The 25,611-nt window shown below is 39.3% G+C and overlaps 1 protein-coding gene and 1 long non-coding RNA gene across 3 annotated transcripts in view; both read left to right on the top strand.

Annotated features, from left to right (window-relative positions):
- The first annotated feature begins 4,217 nt into the window (after positions 1-4,217).
- LOC139981029 (uncharacterized) lies at positions 4,218-8,285 on the top strand. Of its 2 annotated transcripts, none has more exons than XR_011797768.1 (3): positions 4,218-4,448; positions 5,896-6,014; positions 6,526-8,285. It is a non-coding gene; the product is annotated as an uncharacterized lncRNA (long non-coding RNA). The 2 variants fall into 2 exon arrangements; XR_011797767.1 differs by having other exon boundaries at positions 4,374-4,410.
- A 7,989-nt stretch (positions 8,286-16,274) lies between these two features.
- The window catches only part of LOC139981012 (interferon alpha-inducible protein 27, mitochondrial-like), a 37,215-nt gene continuing 27,878 nt past the window's right edge, over positions 16,275-25,611 (top strand). The window contains exon 1 of the mRNA XM_071993116.1: positions 16,275-16,354. The gene's annotated coding sequence lies outside the window, so the exon portion shown is untranslated. The remainder of the gene's footprint in view (positions 16,355-25,611) is intronic.

Genomic DNA, 25,611 nt, shown 5'->3' with positions numbered 1-25,611 from the left:
CGAAGTTATAAGGTCATCCACCAAAGACGTCGAAACATCCCGTTTTATGCTGCTCTTTATGAATACTTGGAACGATCGTTTGTAACAATCAAAATCTTCGGACAGTTGTCGATGGGGTAACGTCATACTGGGGATGTTAAGTTTTCTACACAGAATGGAAAAAGTTGTACAAAGCGTTGTCGTCTCATACTCTAGCTTATATCATATATGCACAGACTATAAAGTTTAACAAACAGTTTATTTCACGTCGCCCGGCAGCTAGCTAGTATTCCCCTTATTTAGCTCCTAAAACGACAGTGGCAGTGATGCCACGATATGCATATCTGCCACTTTCTTCAAAACGAAGGAAAGATTATACAATTAGAATTGGATTAGTTTTAAGTATTGACTGTTATTGTAGAACTTGACAAGCTGTAAAGGTTATCGTTCTTTTTGTCTTCACCCCTATGGTTACCTTTGACACGGTCACCATAGCAGCGTGTCTTTGTCTGGTGAAGTTCTTATTGTTTAAATGTGTTTGTATTTGTTGGAAGGTTCTGGACAAGAAAAGGCACATTAAGCATGTTATTGATATTTCATTGTATTATGTTATGTTTTCAGCTTTTTCTTGCATCGAAGGCGGGAAAGTAACGGTCCCTATACAGTGTCGTCTGTGTCACTGTTCTCAAACATTCCTCTTAATTTGTCTAGAATGAAGAGACCGATGACAGAGGCGTGCAGCTTACAATACAGATTACAGAGCGACACGGAACAGTAATATTAATGTCCAAACTAACATGAACATTTATGTCCACCTTATTATACTAAAAACTCAAATTAGTTTTTGTTTGAGGATATACGAACATCAACTTATTCTCGCCTTTATGTTTAGATAATTGATCGTTGCAACAATTTCAATTCAAAGCTTTTCATCCATTTTTATGTTATTGTATTAAGTTGTTTGCATTATATTGATTCAGATTTCGAAAAGAGTTTTCGTCAGCTTTAAGTATCTTTAATGAACTACTGTAACCAATTTGAAATTTCTTCAAAAAGAAAGATTCACAACTTACCCGATTGCCGATGGAAAAGTAAGAGTGTAGGCAGTACTGTAATATTAATCTGCGGGAATAGGAACACTGTCCGGTAAACTACAGAAACACGGTATGGGTAACAGTTACCAGCGATGTGAACATTAACAAGAGTATAGACCCATTGTTGACAGAACTTTATTCTATATGTTTCCGTTGTGACGGTCACTTAGGATTACGTGTTAATGTCATGTACGGATGCCTATTAGTGCCAGAAGTTTGAACGTCTACTTAAAGCATCACGAGATATCAGTTTGGTTGTTTTATTAGTGTGTTTGTTGGAGTGGGGGGGGGGGGTTAGTAACATGTCATCACATTTTGTTCTTCCTACGTGTATTTACTAGTTACCCTATGTTCTTATCCCTTCTTCCATTCAGAAATCAAACACAGTTGTTGAATAAAGATATTAAGATAAAGATATAATAAAGATAACATTGCAACAACGTGTGAATATCATCATCTACGGATATTTGTAAAAGCTTCTCACAGATTTCACATCAATACTCATTGAAGCGAATGGAATGCTGTGTCCTATCGGTTTGATGATCCCTGCATTCTTGTTGTTCAATAAGTTTATGTCGGGCATATGGAAACGCCACGGGAACCGCTACATATCAGAATAATCTACGAAGAAGTTATAAATAAAATTTTCAAAGGGTTAGGAGAGGAGAGATTGTGTAAGTTTTTTTTTTAATACCTTTAAGCGTCTTTATGGAGTTAAGGAGATGATTTCAAGTAAATAAGAAGTAACTTTTCTTAAGCAAACTATAAAAGAGCTCTACTGTAACGTTTCCTTCAACCCAATATCAAAAGAAGAATACCGCCATTATTTAACACCTCAGAAATCCTTTTACGGTTTCTTTCGGAAAATGATACAGCGAATGAATGCTGGAAATAAATGAAGCTTGGGACTTCGAATGAATGCTGGAGACTACATGAACCTTGGTACTTTGAGTGCATGCTGGAGACTACATGAACCTTGGTACTTGAAGTGAATGCTGGAAACAACATGAAGCTTGGTACTTCGAGTGAATGCTGGAAACAATATGAAGCTTGGTACTTGGAGTGAATGCTGGAAGCTACATGAAGCTTGGTACTTCGAGTGAATGCTGGAAACAATATGAAGCTTGGTACTTCGAATGAATGCTGGAGACTACATGAACCTTGGTACTTTGAGTGCATGCTGGAGACTACATGAACCTTGGTACTTGGAGTGATTGCTGGAAACAACATGAACCTTGGTACTTTGAGTGCATGCTGGAGACTACATGAACCTTGGTACTTGGAGTGAATGCTGGAAACAACATGAAGCTTGGTACTTCGAGTGAATGCTGGAAACAATATGAAGCTTGGTACTTTGAGTGAATGCTGGAAACAACATGAAGCTCGGTACTTCGAGTGAATGCTGGAAACAACATGAAGCTTGGTACTTCGAGTGAATGCTGGAAACAACATGAAGCTTGGTACTTGGAGTGAATGCTGGAAACTACATAAAGTTTGGTACTTCGAGGACCTTCCAGAGCACCTTTGTAATATTGCTGCCTCGTTATCATGTTCCAGATTGATACTCTTGAGGATAAACTCCCCAAGTTTGAAATATACATTTATATATATATATATATATTCTTTGAACATAACAATGTGCGATGGTCTAGACTCTACAATAGTGTTGTAAAGTTTAGGGAACTTTGTCAACAGGGATGACGTGAGTCGACAATCCATCAATTCTGATAAAACCAGAATTCAAATTGCATTGAGGTTTCGATGACTTCAGTGCATTAGACTTCTGGTTGTTAGTATAACCAGAACTAGCTGTTACACTAGAAATGGCCCTAACCCTAATTAGGACCAAGGACGGTCGGGACCACCATTTTGATACAATAACACTATGGCATGATAAACACAGGTCAGTCTACTGTACGTGGCTATACACCAAAAACAATATGGGTCTTGTACTCAATGTTATGAATCCACATACCAAGTATTAGAGGTATCCACGATTTCCATCGTTAGATATCATGTGAAATCCTAGCAGCAACAAAAGCAAACTTATCTCAAAACTCCTTAAATTGTTCTATACTTTGCGAATTTATGACTGATAGCCAGTAGGAAAATGCCTTAAGAAAAAAATTAATGAGATGTTTTGCTATCTTAAGTGTATTGGTCTTCTAACTGGTATTCTTCACGTTGTTGTGTTAACGAACCCAATTCTACCCAACAGTTGCTGGCCTAGACAACATAAATTACTGACAGGCCTACCCAGGTTTGTTCAAGTTGGGCCCATGAGCATAGACGTGACGAAAGTCGAACGTTAATTTTAAGGCCTAGCTTTGTAGAAGCTGGTGGAAGAGACTAAACAAATTGAGATCAACAGCCGACCCAGACAGAAGCTCGTGAACTCACTGCCAAACAAAGCCCGTTTTACACAATTATTTCGCATTGAGATTGGTCATAGTAAAAAACTAACTAGACAAACTGTTAAGTTTCATATACGTTGCCTGGTCACTACTATATCCAATTGCCAACAGCCTCCTATTCGTATGAGGCGTAGCGAACATGTTATCTGATAGGCCGGTCGGTGGGAGATACGGTAGCTTATAAAACAAGGTTACCACAATTTGGCGTCTGGTGACTCCAACTGACCTTTGACCTCAATCAAATCTTGTACTGAACGTGTACCAACTACATACTAAATATTAGATTCGTCCAACCTTCCGTTTTTGAGTTATCCTGTTTACAAGGTTTTTACAATTTGACCTGTAGTGACCCCAAATGGACTTGGACCTCCACATTAGGGATCTTGAACTCAATGTGGTACTCCTTCACACGAAATACGAGATTAATCCAAGCTTTTCTTCTTGTGATATCGTGTTTACAAGGTTGACACAATTTGACATCTGGTGATCCTGGGTGCGTGTGTGTGATGCCTTGCTTGTAAACACGATATCTCACAAAGGGAAGCTTAAACCAATCTCATATTAAGTATGCAGTTGTGACACGTTCAGTAAAAGAAGTACATTGCCTTTTCATGGAGGTCAAATGTCATACACTCTAAAAACTGAAGTGCTAATTTAGTAGCACCAACACGGTGCTAGTCATCAATTAGCACTTTAAGAGCTAGTATCTAAACCTTCGAGTGTTAAATAGCTTGCACCATACCAAAGTGCTATCGCCGTAGTTGTGATGCACTGCACTTATTAAGTGCTGAAAGTTTCGTATTAACTTTTGATTGGCTGAAGGCGGTGACGTCAGTAACATGCAACAACGCTATTGGTTATAACCAAATAGTTGCATATCGCATCGCTAGACGTGACAACTGAAGAACGTTCCACCGGCAGACGTAAGTTTCTGAATTGAAATCTGTGAATATTCTCCAGAGTAAGGAATATTTGAAAGCTGATATGGCGACCTTTTATGAAATTTGAGTGATCATTCATGTTTTCAATAACCTAGCTTCGCTGATGACGTCGGGAATTCCCTTGAAATAATTGCTCTGTTGACGTCTTAGTGATGGTAGCCTACCACTGATTTCATAGGTCTATTCACGTATGTAGATGCCAAATGCGCTCTGATATAACATTAGGCTATGCCAAGTTTATGATTGGGCGTTTATAAATTATAGGCCTAGCCTACCTCCTTATTGTAACATTTATAAGGCCTAACTTTATGGCCGCCAATGGTGATTCGATTGAGGTGTGCTACTGGTACTACCGTCTACTATGTTTGCACAAGTGGCCATCACAGAGTCTTAACGTATAAGAGAGGCAGGCCCAATGCAATAAGTATTGGTATTGGTTTATATGCCAATGCCTAAAGAATACGAGCCGATTGCCGCTAGACGTCAACAGGAAAACGTTTTGGAAGGCCTGCCAACCCATATTACGCTTTGAATTTGTGGTAGCCTAGCCTAGGCCTAACAGTATTGTGGTAACAGGCCTAACGTTGGTGTTGTTAATGTTACTTTGCAGTGTAAGGTCTGTGTGTGATTACCTGTCTATCAGTCTAACGATAGTTCATTTAGTGGTATTATCTCCAGCAGTCTTCTGTGGATTTTCAAGTACTGAAGCTAACTTGGCTAAACTGATCCATGGGAGGGGACCCATCACCAATGTATACAAAACTTGATGTCAAAGATCATTTAGGTGTCAATTCAGGCTGCAGCGTGTGAATCTAAAATAGCCAGATCATTATCAGATTGCTCGCAAATTGTTGAAATCAGTGGATTTAAACTTGTATCCAGATTTCAGATCAAAGGTTATAACTATTGGGTCTAAATTTGTAGCCAGTTCTTAGGCCCATGCACTAAAATTGACTAAGCTGGCAATCCTGTTCACTATTGCTTTACTTCCAGCTGTGGAGTGAGGGTCAACTGAAGGAAATTTGTTTCTTGAGCCACGTACTGGTAAAGCGCTGTGGGTGGAGGGGTGTGTTATTATTCTAGAAACATTGTAGAACCAATGTTGTAGGTCTGGTGGTGTATACCTGTATAGCCACTTGCTTGGTTCCTTCATTGATACAAGTTACTGTACCACTTGATGCCCTAGTTTCCTCCATCCAAGAGTGTATTCAATAAGCAAAAGTATTAATTTCCTGGCCAAACCAATTTCAATTATAGAAGTATCCCAGAAATTCTTTCTTGTTTTATTTTGGCATGCAGTGCCTATGTGTAATTTGTATATTGCAATTTCTAGAGCAAGTAGTAGGAACGAACAATTAGTAACTGACACGTCACACTATTTTGTTGACATATGCATCTGTTTTGTTGAGATATGTAATCTGTTTTTATGTTTTTCATTATTAAGAAACTTTTTATTTTCTTCTTTAGAACATGCATCCAGGTACGGTCTCTTTGCATAGGTTCACCTATTGCCGTCTTTCAACACAAGAAAAAGTGGAAAATGCAGTCGAGATGACAATATCCGTTACTTCATCGTCTGGCAACCAGTAAGTTGTTTTGTGTGTTGAGTGGAAAGATCTACCAAAATTCATGCAGAGTGATCAATCTTTAACCATTTGAGCCTAGGGGATATTGGTGCTGACATACTGCCCTCTAGACCTCAGCCCCCTTGGCTCAATCTGCGCTGGGCAGTCCAGATAGGTGCTCTTATTAAATGTGTCTTTCCTTCAGGAGATAAGAGTCAACCACATAAAACTATCTGATACAGATGTGGGTCAATGTAGACTATTCTGTACCTGAGCCAGATAATCCTTTATTATATATCAAGTTATATCTGCATATCTTTTTAGCTGGTTAGATATTAATATGGATTTTATATTTGGTTAAAATATGGCACGAGCCAGGCAGCAGTTCAAGCAAGATAAATAATAGTACGGTTAGTGATGCAAGCAGGATGTGAACTGATTGTCACCTGGACTAGTTGAATTTTTCAGAGATTACTAGAGAAATTGGCACTATTTTGGAAATTAACGCATGCTTAATTTATTTTCTTCTTAGATCGGAGCAAATGTGGAAGAATATGCAAAGAAAAGCCAACTCAGCAGAAAACAGCCACACCTCCTGGCCATTGGAAGCAATGTGACTGACTTGCAGCATTTTTTTGTAGTTCTGGATGGAGTTGCCCTACCTGTTTCCAGGCAAGCATGTGGAATTGTAGCAGCTACAGATATTGTAATGAAAGTTCATTATGTTTTTAATGTAGCATATGCAGTGCAGCTCACAGATTTCTACACCTTTATCCAAACTGTGTTGTATGGCATACCTCCATCAGGTCAAAAGATAAGTAATCGTGTTAAGGAGATAAGGATTGCTTTGCAAAATGTGGAGTAGTTGCAAGCATGTCTTAAAATGTATTCGTTTTAATTACTACCATTAATCTCTTCAAGATTTCTCTTAACGTTTCTTAAGTTGCAATGGCCATTTTGAAGTAGAAAAACATGCCGTATGTTTTTACTTTGGGATCAGTGTTTCAATTCTAGTAATCCTTAAGAGCTCAGTATGTACCTATTATCTAAAGTGTAGTTGGATTTTTGACATGAACAGAATTATAAGGCCTACAAAACAGGGTAAACAAATACAAAACTGACCACTACACAACTTAGACCCACATATATCTCTAAAATCATCTCCAGATGAACCTGGTTGTGATGGATAAATCAAGTTTTGACCAGTTATTCAGGTTGTACAGTTGATGATTTAAGTTTGGGCTTATAAACATGGGAGGGATACTGCTTGCACCAGATCTCAGCCACTCACACAAATTACTCATTAATAATTAACGACTCACAATATGTCAAGTACTTGCTCACCCTTTGGTAGCGTAGGTTTGCCTAACTTAGTCTTGATTGGGTGTTGTCACTGTTACATTTGCCTTTTATCATGTTTTAAAACATTCATTCCGACTGTTAGATGTTATTCAGTGTTATGTTTCAGTTTATTTTTGACTTCATGAAAAGATTGGAGTGAATAGGTTTGAAGATGTCCAAAATAAGGGACCATGGGAACAAAGCCTCATTGGGTGGTCAAAACTGTTTTTTTTTTTAATTTAATTTTTGTCCAATCTGAGATCTTATCCAGTTGGAATCTGGATTTTACTGGATTTTAGGGGTGCATAGTCCCATTTCCTGTCAATATCACTCAGTACTAATACAGTAAATTAATATCATGTTTCAACATTGTAACATCCATGGCTAAATGTAAACATAAAGTTAGGCTAGAACACTATGCATGGATATACTCTAGCACTTCTGGTCAACAGCCTTAAATTTTTATAGTAACCAAAGGGCTTAGCTGAAATACTTAAGCTAATCTGTCTACACTATATGGTTATGAGTTTAGATATCTTAAAGGTTGTATTGGCCCAAAATATGCTAGATTTTAAAATATGGTCACATTTGGTCAAAATTCTTAAACTTTTCTTATTAACACCCTGGAGGAAATTAACCTCACTGGAACATTTCAGTTATCCTGAGTGCACATGTAGAATGTCAATTTGGAAAGTAAAGATCTCCAGGAAAGTAGTTTTTGAAAACTTCTATTAAGTTTAGCATGCAATTTGGGGCCAATACAGACTACCTTTAAGTGAAAAGTTGGATAAGTGATATATCTTTGATTCACTGAATTTGCTTCATAATTATGTTACTATTAGGCTGGTGGTTATATCTGAGATCCGCAACAAAATATTAAAGGTTTTACTATAACTTAACTATAAAACTTGCATCTTTCCTTTTACTCCAAACAAGTGCAGAGTCTAAAAGGGAGGGGGGGGGGGTGTTCAATTCATTTTCTTATATGATAATTGCAAATGCAGTACAGGTTCAAGTGCAAGTATTGAAGTAGAGTGAGAATTGACAGCATTATTAATCAGCTGATAGAAAAGTCTTTTTGAATGATTTTACTATTTGATTGTGATAACATACAGCTATTCATCTTTCTTAAGAACCATGGCAAAAGTATTGATATGTTTATGTTGGTTACAAAGACCTAAATATTTCTTTACTGCAAACTATCATGGGTCAATGCTTGTTGATGATGCTAACCAGTGTAAATCGACATAATTTATCAGTTTTAATGTTTCCTATCTTTTGAATTTCCTAATTATGCTCTAGTGTTTGTGTTTAGTAATATAATAAACAAGAGAATCTGAGAGAAATGTGGCATCATAAAATCACAGCTGACAAAACAACACATGCAAACATGATATTGCTTGCTTTGATAGAGATTCATCTATGGGACCCAATTTTTCTGAGCTGTTGTGTGATACCTTACAAACTATTAGGTACATTCATACTTCCTTGTAAATGAATTAGAAGGCCAAAATGTGATGCAAAATTCATGGTTTACTCATTTTAATTAAGTCACTGGTTCAAAACAAATGTTAGGGTAAAAATATATAAGAAAATCAGAAATTTTAGTTAACGATCTGAAATCTCATCACTTCATTCTCACTTTGTGTTTGATATTTTTCTTTGTTTCATGAAATAAAAACGTAAATCTTATAAGTTTCTCTGTTTTCCTTTATTCTTGTTGATTTAGTATGCACAAAATGTGTCAAAAAAGTGAGGAATGTCTTGAAGAATGGTATCCTCAGCTTCCATCAATTTGTTGTTTGACATCAAAGAAGACACTTGTTTATGGGGTTGTGGACTATTTGAAGCAATGGCGAAGATCCTCTGAATATAATAGTTTAAGCACTTTAAAGTGTTGGGTATAGCTCTTAGCGGGTGCAGAAACCAGCACCTTATTGGGTGCAGAAACTAGCACTTTATGAGGTGCTGGGAGAGATAGCACTTTGTCAGTGCTGTGTTTAGCACTTGGGGTGCTGTCCCTAATAGGGCTCTTACAAAGTGCTATGAAATAGGTCTTTAAGTGCTGAAATCAGCACTTTAGTTTTTAGAGTGTATGGTGTCACTAGGGGTCAAATTGTGGAAACCGTGTTTTATAATCTACCGTATCTCCAACCGACCAACATATTAGATAGATGTGCATTACGCCTCATTAGCATAGAAGAGGCTATTGGCAATTGGAATTAGCTTAAGGGCATCCGTCAATATGAATCAAGAAGTCTGGACAATCTCCATTGACTTGAGTGGTTTCGCTAACTTACGTCGCTACATACATGCCTGTGTACATCGGTGTGTAATGAAACGTACTGTTTCTACATGCTTAATGTATTGGAATGGACGATATCATTGTGAATAACAGGGGCGTATCCAGGATTTTCCAATAGGGGGGGGGGGGCGCCAGGCATGAATGATCGCCGTCCTGGGGGATGGGTCTAAGGGGAGGGGTGTACAACTTTTGCTTTCAAAGAAGGGCTGAAACGCAAAATGGTGTCATATGCATGGGCGGCGATCCGTACTTCCGAGTGGGGGGGGGGGGATATGACCTTGTTGACTATCTATGCGTAGCGCCACCATGTATGGCGCGAAGCGTACAAGAAAATTTTGGGATTAACAAACCCTCTAGATGGCCGGAAACGGCACTTCCCGAGGTTTCCAAGCGGCATATACCCAACTTTAAAATAGGGATGTCATGTCCGAAATATCTCATAATCAGGATCCAAAATACATTTTTTTTTTTTATTTCGGGTGTTATTTTGGGAAAATTGCCCCTGTCAATCTTGTTTCAGGCGCAACGTTAGAATGTTCGAGAGCTCTGTTATATTATTCGATGAAGAAAATGGCCTCATGCAGGCTATTATAGGCCTATACACATGCAATACACAATTACACATAGTTACATTCCTAGGTACCGATTGCTAGGGCATCCAGGTGAAACGTGTATTAAGCATTACCCTGGTTACATGAGATTCTCAGCTGTTCGAGGGAACATGTACGTGTGTAGGCCTACTATAGGGCCTATATGAATACTATGAGGGTGCATATATGTACTATATCAATACCGTGGGCGCAATAATACATTTTGTTGTTATAGGGCCAATGAAGCCTACAGTCAACTATTTTTGCTTTATAAAGACGCTTTATTTGAAAAGATCGCACTGCGTTTATGGTAGGCGAGAAATGAAGCTAAGCTAAAAAAGAGCCGTACATTAACGAAGATGCATAAATGTAGGCATGAAAATATTCTTATCCCTGGCATTTGGTGGGGGGGGGGATATGGTGCATTACATCCCCTCCACCCATTTTCATGGGGGATATATCCCCCCTCCACCCAGGATCGCCGCCCATGGCCATATGTGATCCATTTTTCGACCTTAATAATAAGCAACATTTCCAATAAATATGGACACAAAATGCACAATTTAGTATGGCTGGCATGCCATTTAGTGTTTATAGTGATAAAACAAACACAATTACCATCTATGTTTCTAAAACTATTATGCCGCCGAACTTCGCCAGAACTTTTTTTTGGCAAACAAAAAATAAAGCATACGGGAGGGGGGGGGGGGGTGTTGAGCGATCACCGACATCTCACATAAAGGTCGTCATCAATTTTTTTTTTTTTTTGGTGACGGCCAATAGGGGGGGCGCGCGCCTGTTGCGCCCCCCCTGGATACGCCCCTGAATAATCAGTATTATATCTTTGCTTCCGTTGTTTAAGTTTTCCGTCGTACCTCGCAATTTTTGAGATTCAGTGCCAAATAAAAACTTCAGATTTGGATGTAGTAATGTTGGTGAAATGACTAGGCGCCGTTTACGAAATTAACTGTCGCCTAGTAAGATGTTTGAGAGGCAAAGCATAGGAAAAATCTTGGTGACCAGGGGTAAAAATCGCTCGACGCCTGCCTAATGTACGGCTATTAGGTGTACAACATTGAGCAGAAGAAGCCGATTGTATTTGCTAGAGATCAATCTGTATGCTGAATACAAGAAAAGTTTCCATCTCGGTCATCAGCTGCCAATGTGAATATTGATATCATATCTCTGTATATTAGCTGTACTACTTAGATTGAAGTATGTTGTTCATCATGGCTATACCCTACAGCCTAGTGTGATTATTATATTATTATATATGATTATTCACATTGCATCGTCGAAAACCACACTGCAGTTTTGCTGTTTGGTTGATCAAGGGGTAATCCCATTATATACTAAAGTCTGTACGTGGGACTTTGGGAGCGCCATCCGTTTTAGTCCGTTTTGCAGTCTGGTATTGATTCTTTTTATATTTTATTAATCTTATAGAAAACCAAATAAACAACCAAGATCCTCTTGCGCTGTGCATCTATTTTAACCTTCTTGTTAGCAGCAGTGTTGGGTGATGTATATTTCTACAATCCCATGGGAAGCAACAACCGCCTAAATGAACAATGCGCCGAAAGAACAAATACTAACCGTCTTTTTGACTCACAGGTATATGAATATCTCTGATTTTGAACCTGGGAAGTGCACAATGGTTGAGGTTACTTAATATCTTTGATTCTCACCCCCGCCCCTTTGATTCCAACTGTTTCCATCCTAGTTTTGCATAGTGATTTCATTTGTGCAGTTGAAGACTTGTTTAAGTTTGCATGCACGGTACCATTGAAGTAATATATCCATGAATCTGTAGCTCAGGTACATGGTGTTGGGGGAATGAGGATGTTTGATTGGGGGGGGGGGGGCTATGTTTAAAAAGACAGGATCGCAATTCGTGTCCTATGAGTATACACTTTCATAAGATCAGACCTCAAATCCAGTGATAAATTGATGGTTTGCTTAAATTACCAGTAATCATCAAGGTTGAATGGTAGGATTGGTTGAATAGCCAATGCATTTCTACATTCCTGTATTGTGTTCAACTAGTATGACTTCACTATCTGATTAAAGACCACAATTTCCATGATACGTGATGATACGTAAAGGTGCTATTAAGCTAACACAGTGTCCAATAACTGGCATTGAAATGAAACAATTGATATCTGTTCATCCATGGCAACAATGCCAGCCTGACAAAAGCCATTGTATGTCTGAAGGTCAGTTTGCTTTCTGACTCTAAGATTTTATTAGTTTTCACTGTTGGAGAGAAAAACTGGTTAAAATGGTTTATGGGTTTTAACGCCTAAACAAGTGCACAATTTTTAAATCCTGGAATACCCCTATGTTGCAATGTTTAGAATATTCATTACCACTACGTACCTAGTTACAGCCACGTAAACCCTAGACCCAACCTACTCCACGCCCCGCCTCCCACACGCCACCCCACCCCCATCCACTCCAGTACAAGTATAACTTTCAGAAAGACCGTCTCGTCTGGATTACGATTCTCTTGCTCCTTCTCACAATGCTCCCAGTACCCCCCTCCCTTCCCCCTTCTTTTCTCTTAAGTCTCTTTAACTCAAATTTGGAATCTGAAACTAAAACTTGAATAGTTTGCATGTGCTATACGGTGACACATGCTCCCAGTCCCCCCCTCCCTCCCCCCTTCTTCTCTCTGAACTTTCTTTAACTCAAATTTGGAATCTGAAACTAAAACTTGAATAGTTTGCATGTGCTATAGCGGTGAAACCGTCGCATTTTGAGTAAAACAAAGTGACAATTGTCGAAACAAAATACGATATATCATTACGTCCATCAACATATCAAATTCAAAATAAGCATGACGTGTTTATATGGAATTGCAACATGTTGATATCGAATTGAACACTTCAGTTTCTTTTTCGATATTTATGGAACGATTGGCTCTCCGTAGATTTCCTAAATACCTAACGCCTACGAGTGCACAATTTTAAATCCTGGAATACCACCTATGTTGTAATGCTCAAAATATTCCTTATCAATACGTACCTAGTTACAGCCACGTAAACTCAAACCATTGGAGGGAAAGTTACGGAGTTCTAGATGGAACATTTCAGAATAACTGTTTCAATTTTAGTTACTGAAATTGTGATGAATATTAATTGAAGTAAGGTAGGGGATGAATTGTATCAAAATATCATTAAATATAAAGACGAAATAATTATTCATAGACACAAATAAATATAATCGAATATTATATCTATCTTTATATAATCTTTATATAATCGATTCTTTTATAATTATCAAATCATGTTAATCACTTAAGCATCTTAAATATGCTTGGGACTTAAGAAGGAAATGTTTGCAGCTAGATAAATACCCTCATTCGACCATCTCTCCCCTCCCCCTAGCACCACCTCCCCCACGCTACCCCCATCCACTCCCCCACAAGTATAAATTTCAGAGAGACCGTTTCCGTCTTGATTACGATTCTCTTGCTCCTTCTCACAATGCCCCCAGTTCCCCTCTCCTTCACTCTAAACTCTCTTTAACTCAAATTTGGAATGTGAAACTAAAACTTGAATAGTTTTCATGTGCTATAGCGGTGACACCGTTGCATTTTTAGTAAAACAAAGTGACAATTGTCGAAACATAATACGATATATCATTACGTCCATCAACATATCAAATTCAAAATAAGCATACAGTGTTCATATGGAATTGCAACATGTTGATATCGAATTGGACACTTTACTTTCTTTTTCGATATTTATGGAACGCCTACGAGTGCACAATTGTAAATCCTGGAATACCCCTATGTTGTAATGTTTAGAATATTCCTTATCACTACTTACGTAGCTACAGCCACGTGAACTCAAACCATTGTAGGGAAAGGTACGGAGTTCTAGATGGCACATTTCAGAATAACTGTTTCAATTTTAGTTACTGAAATTGTGATGAATATTAGTTGTAGTGTGGGAGGGGATGAATTGTATCAAAATATCATTATATAAGAAGGCGAAATAATTATTCATAGACACAAAAAATATAATCGATTCTTTTATACTTATCAAATCATGTTGATCACTTAAGCATCCTAAATATGCTTAGGTCTTAAGAAAGAAATGTTTGCAGCTAGATAAATACCCTCATTCGATCATTGCCCCCACCAATCACGCCCACCCCCCACGCCGCCCCATCCACTCCCCCACAAGTATAACTTTCAGATAGACCGTTTCCGTCTTGATTACGATTCTCTTGCTCCTTCTCACAATGCCCCCAGTTCCCCTTTCCCTTCTCTCTTACCCCAGTTCCCCTTCCATTATTTTATATCCCCAGACCCCCTTCCCCTCTATCTTACCCCCAGATCCCCTTCCCCTCTATCTTACCCCCAGATCTACCCTCTGTTCCCTGCCAATGTTAATTGTCTTGGAATTATTAGGTTTAGCATATATTCACAACAAGTGTAGTGAATCTACACAGGCGCGGCGGAAGGGAAAAATTATTGGGGGGAGGGGGGCTAATGTGTGGAGACTATCTAAGCGGAGCGCCACCATCGGTTGGCGCGGAGCGTACAAAAAATTTTGGGTTTTTTTCAAACCCCCAGATGGCCGGAAACGGCACTTCCCGAGTGTTTTATACTGCGAATATCTAGCCCTAAAATATGGGTCTCAAGCCTGCAATTTCTCAGATTGCACGTAAAAGTCTGTAAAAACATTGTAATTTGTATATTCGATGGTGTTTTAAGAGAGTAGCTATTACTAGTAGTGTACTCGCAAAGACGTTTTGAGTGTAGTAAGGGCAGTGGCGGAGCTAGGGGTATTGGTCAGGGGGGGGGGGGCAAGAATGGTCTGTAGGGGCGCTTTCGACACTATCTAAGCGGAGCGCCACCACAGGTTGGCGCGGAGCGTACAGAAAAATTTTGAGTAAAGATACTCCCTAGACTGCAGGAAATGACCCTTTCCGGGCCTTGCTAATTTGCAGATAAACGGAGAATAAATAGGTGTCGTCGCTATTTTGTCGGAAAATTACACCAACAGAATATGACAAATGTCAATAGGTATATTAGAGCGAAATAAAATAGTCAACAATCGCGAATAAATAAAAAGTAGTGAAAAGCTGACCATTTGAGTCCGTCAAGGGGGGGGGGGTGGGGGCATCCGCCCCTGACTGTATATATGGACGCTCCGCCGCTAAGTAAGGGGATGTTGGAGAACTGGCTGAAATGAGGCGCAAGTCATTGGCCTAAGACGAAGTTGTGTTACGCTTACCGGTACTCACACTCACTGCTTCCACTTTTCATGGGGCGTGAAGACGCGGTTGGGGTGACAATGTGGTCTATAGCCAGGGGACGGGCCGAGGGTGCCCCAGCAATTACTAAAATTATTACACCTATATAGTATACGTGTGCATCGGACAGATCGACAAGTATGCATTGAAAAATGGGCAGATACACGTTTCGGAGCCTTGGTAAATATTGGGGGGGCTTATCATGTATTTGCCCCCTCAACTTTTTCATTGGGGGGCTGAGCCCCCCCCCCCCGGTTCCGCCGCCACTGAATCTACATTAAGTACAATACTCATATTGGTCCGTGATCAATCCATAACTCCAAATACACATGCATTCAATTGGTCATAAGCGTTCATGGCCTCAAGAACCTTTCTTTTGGTTCTAAAACAAATCCAGATGGAAGTGATTGGGATGACGACGTTTTCCTGAACAGTTCCATGTATACATGCTGGCTCTTACAATCCAATGTACAGGGACTGATGTGGTTTTCGATCGATTATTTCATCTTCATACATTGAAATTTGACAATACTCTCTCGATTTGTTGTACGTACATAATAAGGGCATGTTGATAGAAATGCCATTCATATATCGCTCAATTTTGCAACCAACACCCATCATTCATGCACCGCCTATCCGTCTTTGTTATAAGCTGTAGCATAAAGAACAACAACTAATATTGACTAAAAAATTAAACATGACACCACAAGGACGGTCTAGAGCTTCCGTACATTATCATCGGACGGTTAATTTACGTCACTTCGTATGAGAAGTATTGCAATTGCTTTACATCGGACAGACAGAAAACAACTCACTGCACTTGTTTCTTTATACCAGTCCCGAATAACATTATCAAGGTAAGGCTTTGAATATGATTATTATTATTATTATTCCAGACGTGACTTACATGTTAGCTATTATTAATATTTCCAAACTTTGAAGCAGCCGACTGGATATCATTATCAATATACTATATCAAGGAAGTTTCACTGCCACGGCCTCCGTTATCTAGACTTATATTCAGCATAACGCTAAAAAAAATGTTCTTTCCTAAAAGTTGAAATAAAGTTAATAGTTAAGCCTTAATTGTTTCAATTCCTTACAATAACAACAACGATTTTATTAAAGGAATGTTGACAAGCATTTGGCAGTATCTGCATTCTGAACCTCATTCCCAAATTTACTATGTTCAAAATCAACTTTTTTGTGTATTAACAAAACGGGAGATATTTAATAAGAACTATAATTAGCTGGTTCATAATAGTGATGTTTGAATTTGACGTCGCCTCCATCTTGTATTAAACGAGCAAAGAACATGAGGTTAATTCACACTGATATCCACACAGTCAGTGGCGTAGGAAGGTACTTTTGAGTGGGGGGCTGAAGACTGATGGCCGGCCTGGGGGAGGGGTCTAAGGGGAGGGGGTGTCCCCCTCCCCTTTGGAATTTTTTTGCATTTCCAGGTGGCCTCAGATGCAATTTGGTGCAATATAGCACACTTCAACACCCACTCCATTTTGTAAAGAATTTTGCATTTTCACCTGGCCTTAGATGCAATTTGGTGCTTCAAATGAGATTTTTTTCTCATTTGGAAATGAAAAAGGGGTTTTCTGACTTGCGGAGCGGGGGGGGGGGGGGGGCGGAACGATACTTCCGCCCCCCATATTTTTCACTGGGGGGGGGGGGGCTGGCGCCCCCCCCCCCCCCAGCCCCCCGGTTCCTACGCCCTTGCACACAGTGATTCCTGGTCTATATGTATAGCTCCTTTCAATTTGAATGCCCTAGAGGTTATGGTCACAGCATACGTGATTTCGAGGCCCTTCCCATACAAACCTGCTGAGTAAAGATAGTTTATTCATACTGTATTAACTCGAATCTGAGTGTCCCGTTGTCGTCAACCTGGATGGAGGATGCACAGAAAACCCGCCGGTGGATAGAAGTTGCAAGAAAAGTATTTCTGTCCCAGTTAGCTGTCTCCTCTTACTCAAAGCAAATGAATCAGATTAAGTATGATATGGCAACAATCCACTCGGTGCACACTTAAAAATAATTGCTCAACATGGGGTAAAATGGACCACCTCTATGGTGTAAAAAGGGAACATGGTCAACAGATGTGTAAACTTTACACATGAATGCTTTGGCAAAGTTTTACCTTACTGTGGGGTAATATTTTACCACACAATGTGTAAATTATTTTACCAACTGAGCATTGTGTAAAATTTGCACAACAATGACCATGTTCCCTTTTGTACCCCATTTTGTGTAAATTTTACCCATGTCAAGCAGGGCACTGGTTTTACCCCACAGTTGTGTAGTTTTTTTGCAAAACAGTTGTGTAATATTAGCACACCTTTTGGGGTTCCTTTTTTTTACACAACAGTTGTGTAATATAAGCACACCTTTTGGGGTTACTTTTACACACACACTTGTGTAAATAATATAATTTTATATATACTGTAAATGTTTCAAAATCGTGTCAAAAACATATACCTTTGAACAATTTGATATAACTTCCATACTTGCATATGCTTGCGTGTTAAGTAAGGTTGCAATAATTTTAAGACTTTAGTATATATGAACAAACATGGGAACAAACATTGGCTCTATGGCAAGGAAGCCTATGATCTCAGTGCAAGAAAATAAAACACTTGTAACATCAAAATGAACTGATAAAATTTATTAAGACTTCTGTAAATAACTTTCAGCTTATCAGGAAAAATGGATTTTCTCTCTTGCATAAAACAGAACATGAAAATCATACAAGTGAATACCATTACAGTATTAGCAGCAATGCAGCCACATATATAGGTTAATAATATTGTTCATAGTAGGCTAAAATATTTTTGTAGGGGAGCCATTGCATAATGAAATGTACTTTTCTTATTCTTAATTGTTTTTCTAATCAGGTTGGTGTGTGTGTGTGGGGGGGGGGGGCTTTTTTTGACACCACTTGCTATGGGCTTGCATAATATCAACCCAAGTTTAGGTGAAAGACGAGTTAAGCTACATATCAAACAGGTGAAACATACACATGACTTTTAAATCCCTGTGATATTTTATTCCTGGGGTATTTCCTGGATATCAATCTCACATAGCAATTATATAGCCAACAAAATCTACATTTTTTTAATTTGTTTGTGCCTAATGTTGACCTCATCAACGAGTTATTCAGAAAGTTTTCCAACATTCGGGCAGTATTATTTAGAATTAATGTAAAGTGTATCATTACTATGTGTTGGATAACCATGCTAGATGCTTAAAACCCTATGAAACTCAACTTTACTAAGCTGTCATATTTCTCAAAATTCTAACATATTTACATCGACAAATGTTACAATGTATCATATAGTTGAGGTACTAAAACAGAACTTTGAAGAAACTTAACCATCCCTTATATGCTTTCACAGTTGTTGAATAAACCATACTGGAGACCTCAAGTCCTTTAAAATCAACTATAAGCTGTGATATTTCACAAAAATCTAACATATAATAGAAAGAACTCAAAACAAGTTTGAAAACACCAGAAAAATATCTATATGGAATGAAAGTAAAATCATCACTTATCTGTTATCACAGTTGTTCAATAAAACATGCTGGAGAACTAAAGCCCTGCAAAATTACCTATACGCAGTGATCACGTATAATAGAAAGAACACAACACAACTTTGAAAACAACAGAAAATATCTATATAGGAACAGACTCAAATCATCACTTATATGTTAAACTGGGTAAAGTTTTACATACCCTTGTAACCTGAAGTTAATAGCAGCTAGAGGTCTAACATATGTTTAGCTTTACATAACACAGGCCAATGGATACAAAGAGCGGGCCAACTTCCAGTGCCTTCTCCTCAATGATGACGAAGAGCTGCTGGAGCGGATTCCTTGTTAACAATGACGAAAATAATGCCATGTTGCTGACAGTGGTCTTACATAATTGATTTGAAATGATAGTATGCCCTGAATGCCCTGATAGACCCTGGTTCATTCGGTACTTTAATAGCATAAATGAGAGTGTCTAAAGCAGTTCATACCCCCATAGCCTGAGGTGGACAGCAGAGGTCTAAAATCTGGTAAGCCTTGTAGCAGAGGTCAATTGCTGCAATAAGTGTGTCTACCACCATTGCCTTTCGCTCAATGATGACGAAGAGCTGCTGTGGCTGGCAGTAGTTGACTCCCAAGATCAAAACGAATGGCTGTGTACGTCCATCAAATTGAGTCAAGTATTGCGCTAAGTTTACACCTTCCTGAAAAGACAAGTTATTATATAAAATTTATATATATTGACCACAATCTGGGAAATATGTATAGGTAACCTTCCAGTTGTGTAGTTTTAAGCATGTCTGACCAATGCTAGTAAAAAAGAAACAGGTTTCTTCAGGGGGAACTTCTACAACACACAGGTCATACTTGTCTCGACACCAAAAGGATTTGAAATATTATTTAATATCTTCTTTTCCAGTCCTATGAAGATTCCTGGTATAATAAATTATCAAAGTCTAGAGGTACCATGGAAATGATATGTTAGTTCTGGCCAAATTAAGGGCAACTTATTTTGGTAGTATATTGCAGTAACATAGCCAGGTTCTGACAATGGGCGAGTTATGTGGGGTATAGAGTCAAAGGGGCACTGAAACTATCAGGAAATTTCCCTTAAAAGAGGGTATCCCCATGCAACCCTCACTCATGGTTACTACTAGTTCATTTTTGTGATGGTATTTCGTTTTGAGGAAGAGGCATATTCCGCACCCACCCCATTTAACAACCATGCAGGTTCTCCAGGGTTAACAGTCTATTTAATTTTATTTAGTGGAACTGATTACTATGAGCCTAAATGCAGTATTTCAGGGCATTTATACTGTAGTACAGTAATACCTTTGATGATTGCCTGTGGTATCAGAACCATTACTTGAGTAATATTGTTATGAAATAGTGATACCATCTCTTTGGTGTTACCGAAACACTCCATCGAGACACCTTACAGGGCCTCTTATGTATTTATCTAGGTCATGGATTCAGTTTTCCCACGAGAACTTTTTAACTATCTTATTGAATCTTGGTACAGGGGCTTTTCCCAAAATAGATTCCATTATGTCTGTGGAACATTCGAGAAGGTTCTCTCACGTGGTATGGAAGTTTCCATAGAAAAGGGGATGGACTTCCAAACTCCCAACCAATCAGGGCAGATCAGTGCCAGCACAATTATTTTTATATCGTTAAGTTAATACAGGATGGTCAGGTAATTGGCTGCCTACTGATTATGCGCAGTGGGATTTTTATGGAAGTAAGGTTTAAAAGTAAAAGGAGGCCGAAAGTTTGAGGACTCCGTCAGCGCTCCGTGATCAGTTCGTTGCTTCGTTACCATTTCATCACTCTTTCTAATTGTTTAATTGACGGAGTCAAGTCAAGTCAAATCATTGTAATTTAGTTTTATTTGTAAAGAGAATCGACAGAGAAGAAATTATACCGAATCATCAAATCAAATCCTATCTCGTCAAATTGTTTTTTTGTGTGAAGTCATTGTTTTCTTCCGTTCGAGACATCTCCTGAAGAAGCGTAAATACGGCATCAAGATATCCCAGTACCTTTCTATCGCGAGTCCCGATATAGTTTTACTATCGGAGGAGCCGGGCTCGTCACAATATTACAATATTGCAACATTTACACATTGACCTCAATCTGTGACAACATCAATGCTATGTACACCAAAAACAATTGATTACAAGTTACTACGGGCTATTTACTAGCATGGTAATGATATATCATGCCACCTTCTGAAATGAGGCCCACCACTCAGAATTATGTCACAATAACATTGACAAACATGATAACCAAAAAGATCATACAAAGTTTGGATATAATGTGACCTTTGGGTGCAGAATCATTGTTATTGAAATATTTTGACCTCTGACCCAATACTTTAACTGATATTTACGATGAGATCGATGAACACCATACACAATAAGATCTTTAAGTAACAAAGGGCGATCACCCATTGTTGAGTTATCACGTAACAAAGCCAAGCATCACACACTCACTCATGCATACGCAGTACACGTACATATGCACATGGACCTGAACACATATATACTATTCCGTGTGCAGCAAGAAATCGAACCTGTGTTGAACAATGATATTATTACCTTCTGAAAGAGAGTTGCACCTTAGGTTGTAGTGATGTTTAAACTTTAAACGAAGACCGAGTTTGGGGATTATCTGTGTTATGCTCTCGTCATCCAGTAACTCAAATACTTTATCATCAATCCTGTGAGCTGTGGAAATTAGAGGGAAAATATTTTCCATATAACACTGTTACAAAGCTTAATAACAGTAATGACAAAGGACATGTTGCATATTAGGAAATTGCTTCCGTAAAATGAACATTCATTGATATTGCAATCATCACATATTATTCTAGACATAAAAAACAACCAGAAAATGTAAACATTTTATTGTGAAATAAAAAAAAAAATGCAGAGATATTAATGTGCTTACTGCTTAGCCCACTCATTAACATAACTTATTTTCTTCAGGTAAAAGTCAACTGCGTTCAAAGGTTAAACACTAACATCATTATTTTATTAAGCCACCATGGACCAAGGTCTTAGTTGGAATGTAGGCTTCTTGTAGGCCAACTTCATGTTACACACCCACATATCAAATATCAGATCTGTCCAAGCTTCCCTTCTTGAGATATCAGGTTTAGTTCACAATTTAACCTCTGATGATCCCAAATGACCATTGACCTCCCCAAAAATCAGTGCGCTTCTTGTCCCTAATGTGGTCACGTACACACCAAACATGAGAAGTCCAAAATTCCCTTCTTGAAATACTGTGTTTACAAGCTTGGCAGCACAAACACACACATACGCCATTATGATTGCAAAGCATACTATTTTCATCACAACTAACAAAGCTTGTTTTACCATTTGGCCCTAACACATGAGAGCCAGGGTCTTGGTTGACTACTGCAGGATCATAGTGAGGCTTATTTTAATGGATATGCTAGTCATAATGGGTCATTGCCTGGCCTTAAAACTAATATTCAACTGGTAATGTTAGCCTAGGCTGTATCGCTTGCCTATTTGTAATGTTGGTTAAGGAGACCTATCAGTATATAAATGTAGAATTGGCTTGGGCCTTAAACATAAGCCAAAGCTAGGATGGTTCAACGTTGGCCAACGTTATACGTAACCTAAGTTACTCTAATACGTGAGTAATATCTTTAGTACGAACAAGATGGTTATGTGCACTACCTAGTCTCTATTGGCATGAAAAGAGAATCTAGAGAGGAACGAAAGACTATATATGTATGCTTGGCGCTTACTATTAGAAATAGCTTAGCCTAACGTTGGACCTTGCACTAGCATTTAGTCGTAACGTTAAACAAGAGTGAGGCCTAGGCGACGAGTATATGCCGTTTAAAACAGTTTTCGTTCAGTATTCAACGGTGAAATTGTAGTTCAAGACTTATTGAAATATTACTCTTTCCGCATAAAAGGTTAGTACTGATGCCCGAAATACAACATCCTACCTTCTAATTGTGGCTTCAGTTCCGCTAGGCCGATGTTTTCCAGAAATTGTGAAACGACCATCGAACTTTTAGTGGCTTCCATGTTGTCGTTCTGCAAGCAGCGACGCGTTATGATTTTATGAAAGCGTGTTTACACATCAAAGTTGTAACATAAATGTATTTTACCCAGTGCAGTGCAACAAATTACACCGGTATTTTGTTTTACCGGTAGAAAGGGGCAAACTGGTCCTTTTTTTACACAATACGCATTTGTAAATCATTACACCTGTGTCTGTGTCGCCTGATATACATGTTTTACTCAGCGTTGTGTAAAAATTGCACAACTCTTTACCCCTCACTTTTATACCCCGTTAACTTTTACACATTGTTTTTACTGTGTGTAACCACCCTTTGGCAGAAGGATAACACAATTTGCGAGCGTTTAGTTTGTAGTGTACAGTGTACTAACGATAGGGGCAGTGGCGTAGCCAGGATTTTTCTGTGGGGGGCTGGGGGGGGGCTTGAACAATTCCTGGGGGGGCTTCACCATTTTCTCGTTACTATCTAAGCGGTGCGCCACCATGGGTTGGCGCGCAGCGTACCCGGAATTTTTAGCTAAAAAGGCCTCCTAGATCGTTGGAAATGACACTTCCCAGGCCTTCTAAGCTGCACTAAAGTTTTCTCAATATCCTTTATTTTGAGATCCCATGTTTTGATATGGTCATCAAATAGTTTAGTGAAATAGAAAAGAAAAACAATCTGGTAAGTTACTTTGAAATATCATGACATATATTTTGTGAGTTTGACACCGGCATTGACATTTTTCGACAAATCTGCAAATTGCGCGAGGAAAATAAAGAAAGATTGACTGGGCTTTCAGCCAAGTAACATACTGTAATGACCGAACTACATGTCAAACTGACATCAAAGATAACGTCTGAAATATTATTAGGGTGATAAAGTGATTGGCCGGCAGTGGCGGAGCTAGGGGTATTGGCAGTGGCGTAGCCAGACTTTTCCATCTGGGGGCAAAGGGGGGGGGGGGGCGAAGGGTCTGATTGGTGGGGCAGACTAAAGCTAGTACAAAAGACATACCAAACAGCTTGCATGACAAACTGTGGCAAATCGGGTATTGTGTCAGCAATGTAGGGTATAGATGGTCACTCTAGTTAGCTGACGTTTTATGCTATTCCCACATAGGTATTATTAACGATAAAACAGACCACTGAAAAAGTCATCGTTAATTCTCTTTAAAAATCTGAAGAGACTATGCTCTTTCTGTCAGTATTCAAAGATGATCAGCATGATATCTGACTTGCCTGGCAGTGTAACCACCCCCCCCCCCAATCAACAAAATATGTTATCATTCCCCCTTCGGGCCCTTCTTTTGCACTGTCTAGGGCTCACTCAAACAGTCTAGCGAAGGTTAATTCGCCTATTCTGATGACTGTCTGCGAACTTATCGACGAATTCGTCCCCCCCCCCCCAGACAGTTCCCTCTCGATATGTAAAACTCCGAGATCACTAAGGTGACTGTCTGACATTGTGTTCCGCAGATAGGTTTTGATGAGCTTCAATGTTGAGAAGCTGCGCTCGCATCCAGCACTCGATACCGGAATCGCAATGGCAATTTTACAAAGGCGGAACAGCTCTGCTCCAGAAACGATGTCAGCGACAGAGGATTGGGTGGTGGCGTCTCTCCCGTGTTAGCAAACTTGCGCTGGAGGGGTCTCTGTGCTTGCGGAACCTCGTGTTTGAGGTCTTCCATGCTCGCATCGAAAACTTGCCCAAACTGTTCGACGCTTTCCATTGAGAGGAAATCCTTACTCTCTGGATTCAGTGATTGGATCCCTCTCATGATCTGGTGGTTTTCTGTGGAGAAGCGCTTTTTCATTTCCGCGGTGATGGTATCGGCGATCGGATAGAACACGTGTATCTTGATGCTCTCCTTCGTAGTTGACGTATCCTCCTCTGCCATTAACCGCTCTGTTACCACGCTGTTACGTAGCCGTGCTGGCAATCGCTTTTGCCGTCTTGGTCGGTGCTCTGTGTCGATAGGAATTTCGCATGAAGTCGCAAGGCCTGACGCTGCATCCCAATACGCATCAAATGCGTCTTCTTCGGACCTCATCTCCCTTAGGCCACTTTTGAAGTTACCCACGATGTCTGTTGCCATTGCTAGGTCTAGACTCGGGTTCTGGAGCATATCGGAGAGCCCTTGGATTCTTGCAGTATAGTGCAAGAAATAGTCGGCATCACAACGAAGACGAAATCGAGCTGGCCCAGCAATGTATTTCGCGCCCTATGAGCTCACTACGGAATCACAAACGTATATAGACTACTAGGCTGTTCTGTGTTGAATGTACCTAACCCAAGAAACACATCGCGATTGGTCACGTAGGCGTAGCAAAACTTGTAAGTTTCAGTCAAAATGCAAATTGTTTCTACATACTGTGATATTCATTCTGCCATACACGTCACTCACGTGTGAATCATTTCGGAACACAATCCAGGGATCAGGGATAACCATGCATGTGAACATAAACTGAACGTAGCCTCCGCTTGTGAGTGCCGCGGAGACCGTTCATTTAAATTGCCAAC

This window comes from Apostichopus japonicus, chromosome 15, assembly GCF_037975245.1.
Source record: "Apostichopus japonicus isolate 1M-3 chromosome 15, ASM3797524v1, whole genome shotgun sequence".
Lineage (NCBI taxonomy): Eukaryota > Metazoa > Echinodermata > Holothuroidea > Aspidochirotida > Stichopodidae > Apostichopus > Apostichopus japonicus.
Note: the sequence above shows the minus strand (reverse complement) of the source record. Positions and strands in the feature narration are given on the sequence as shown.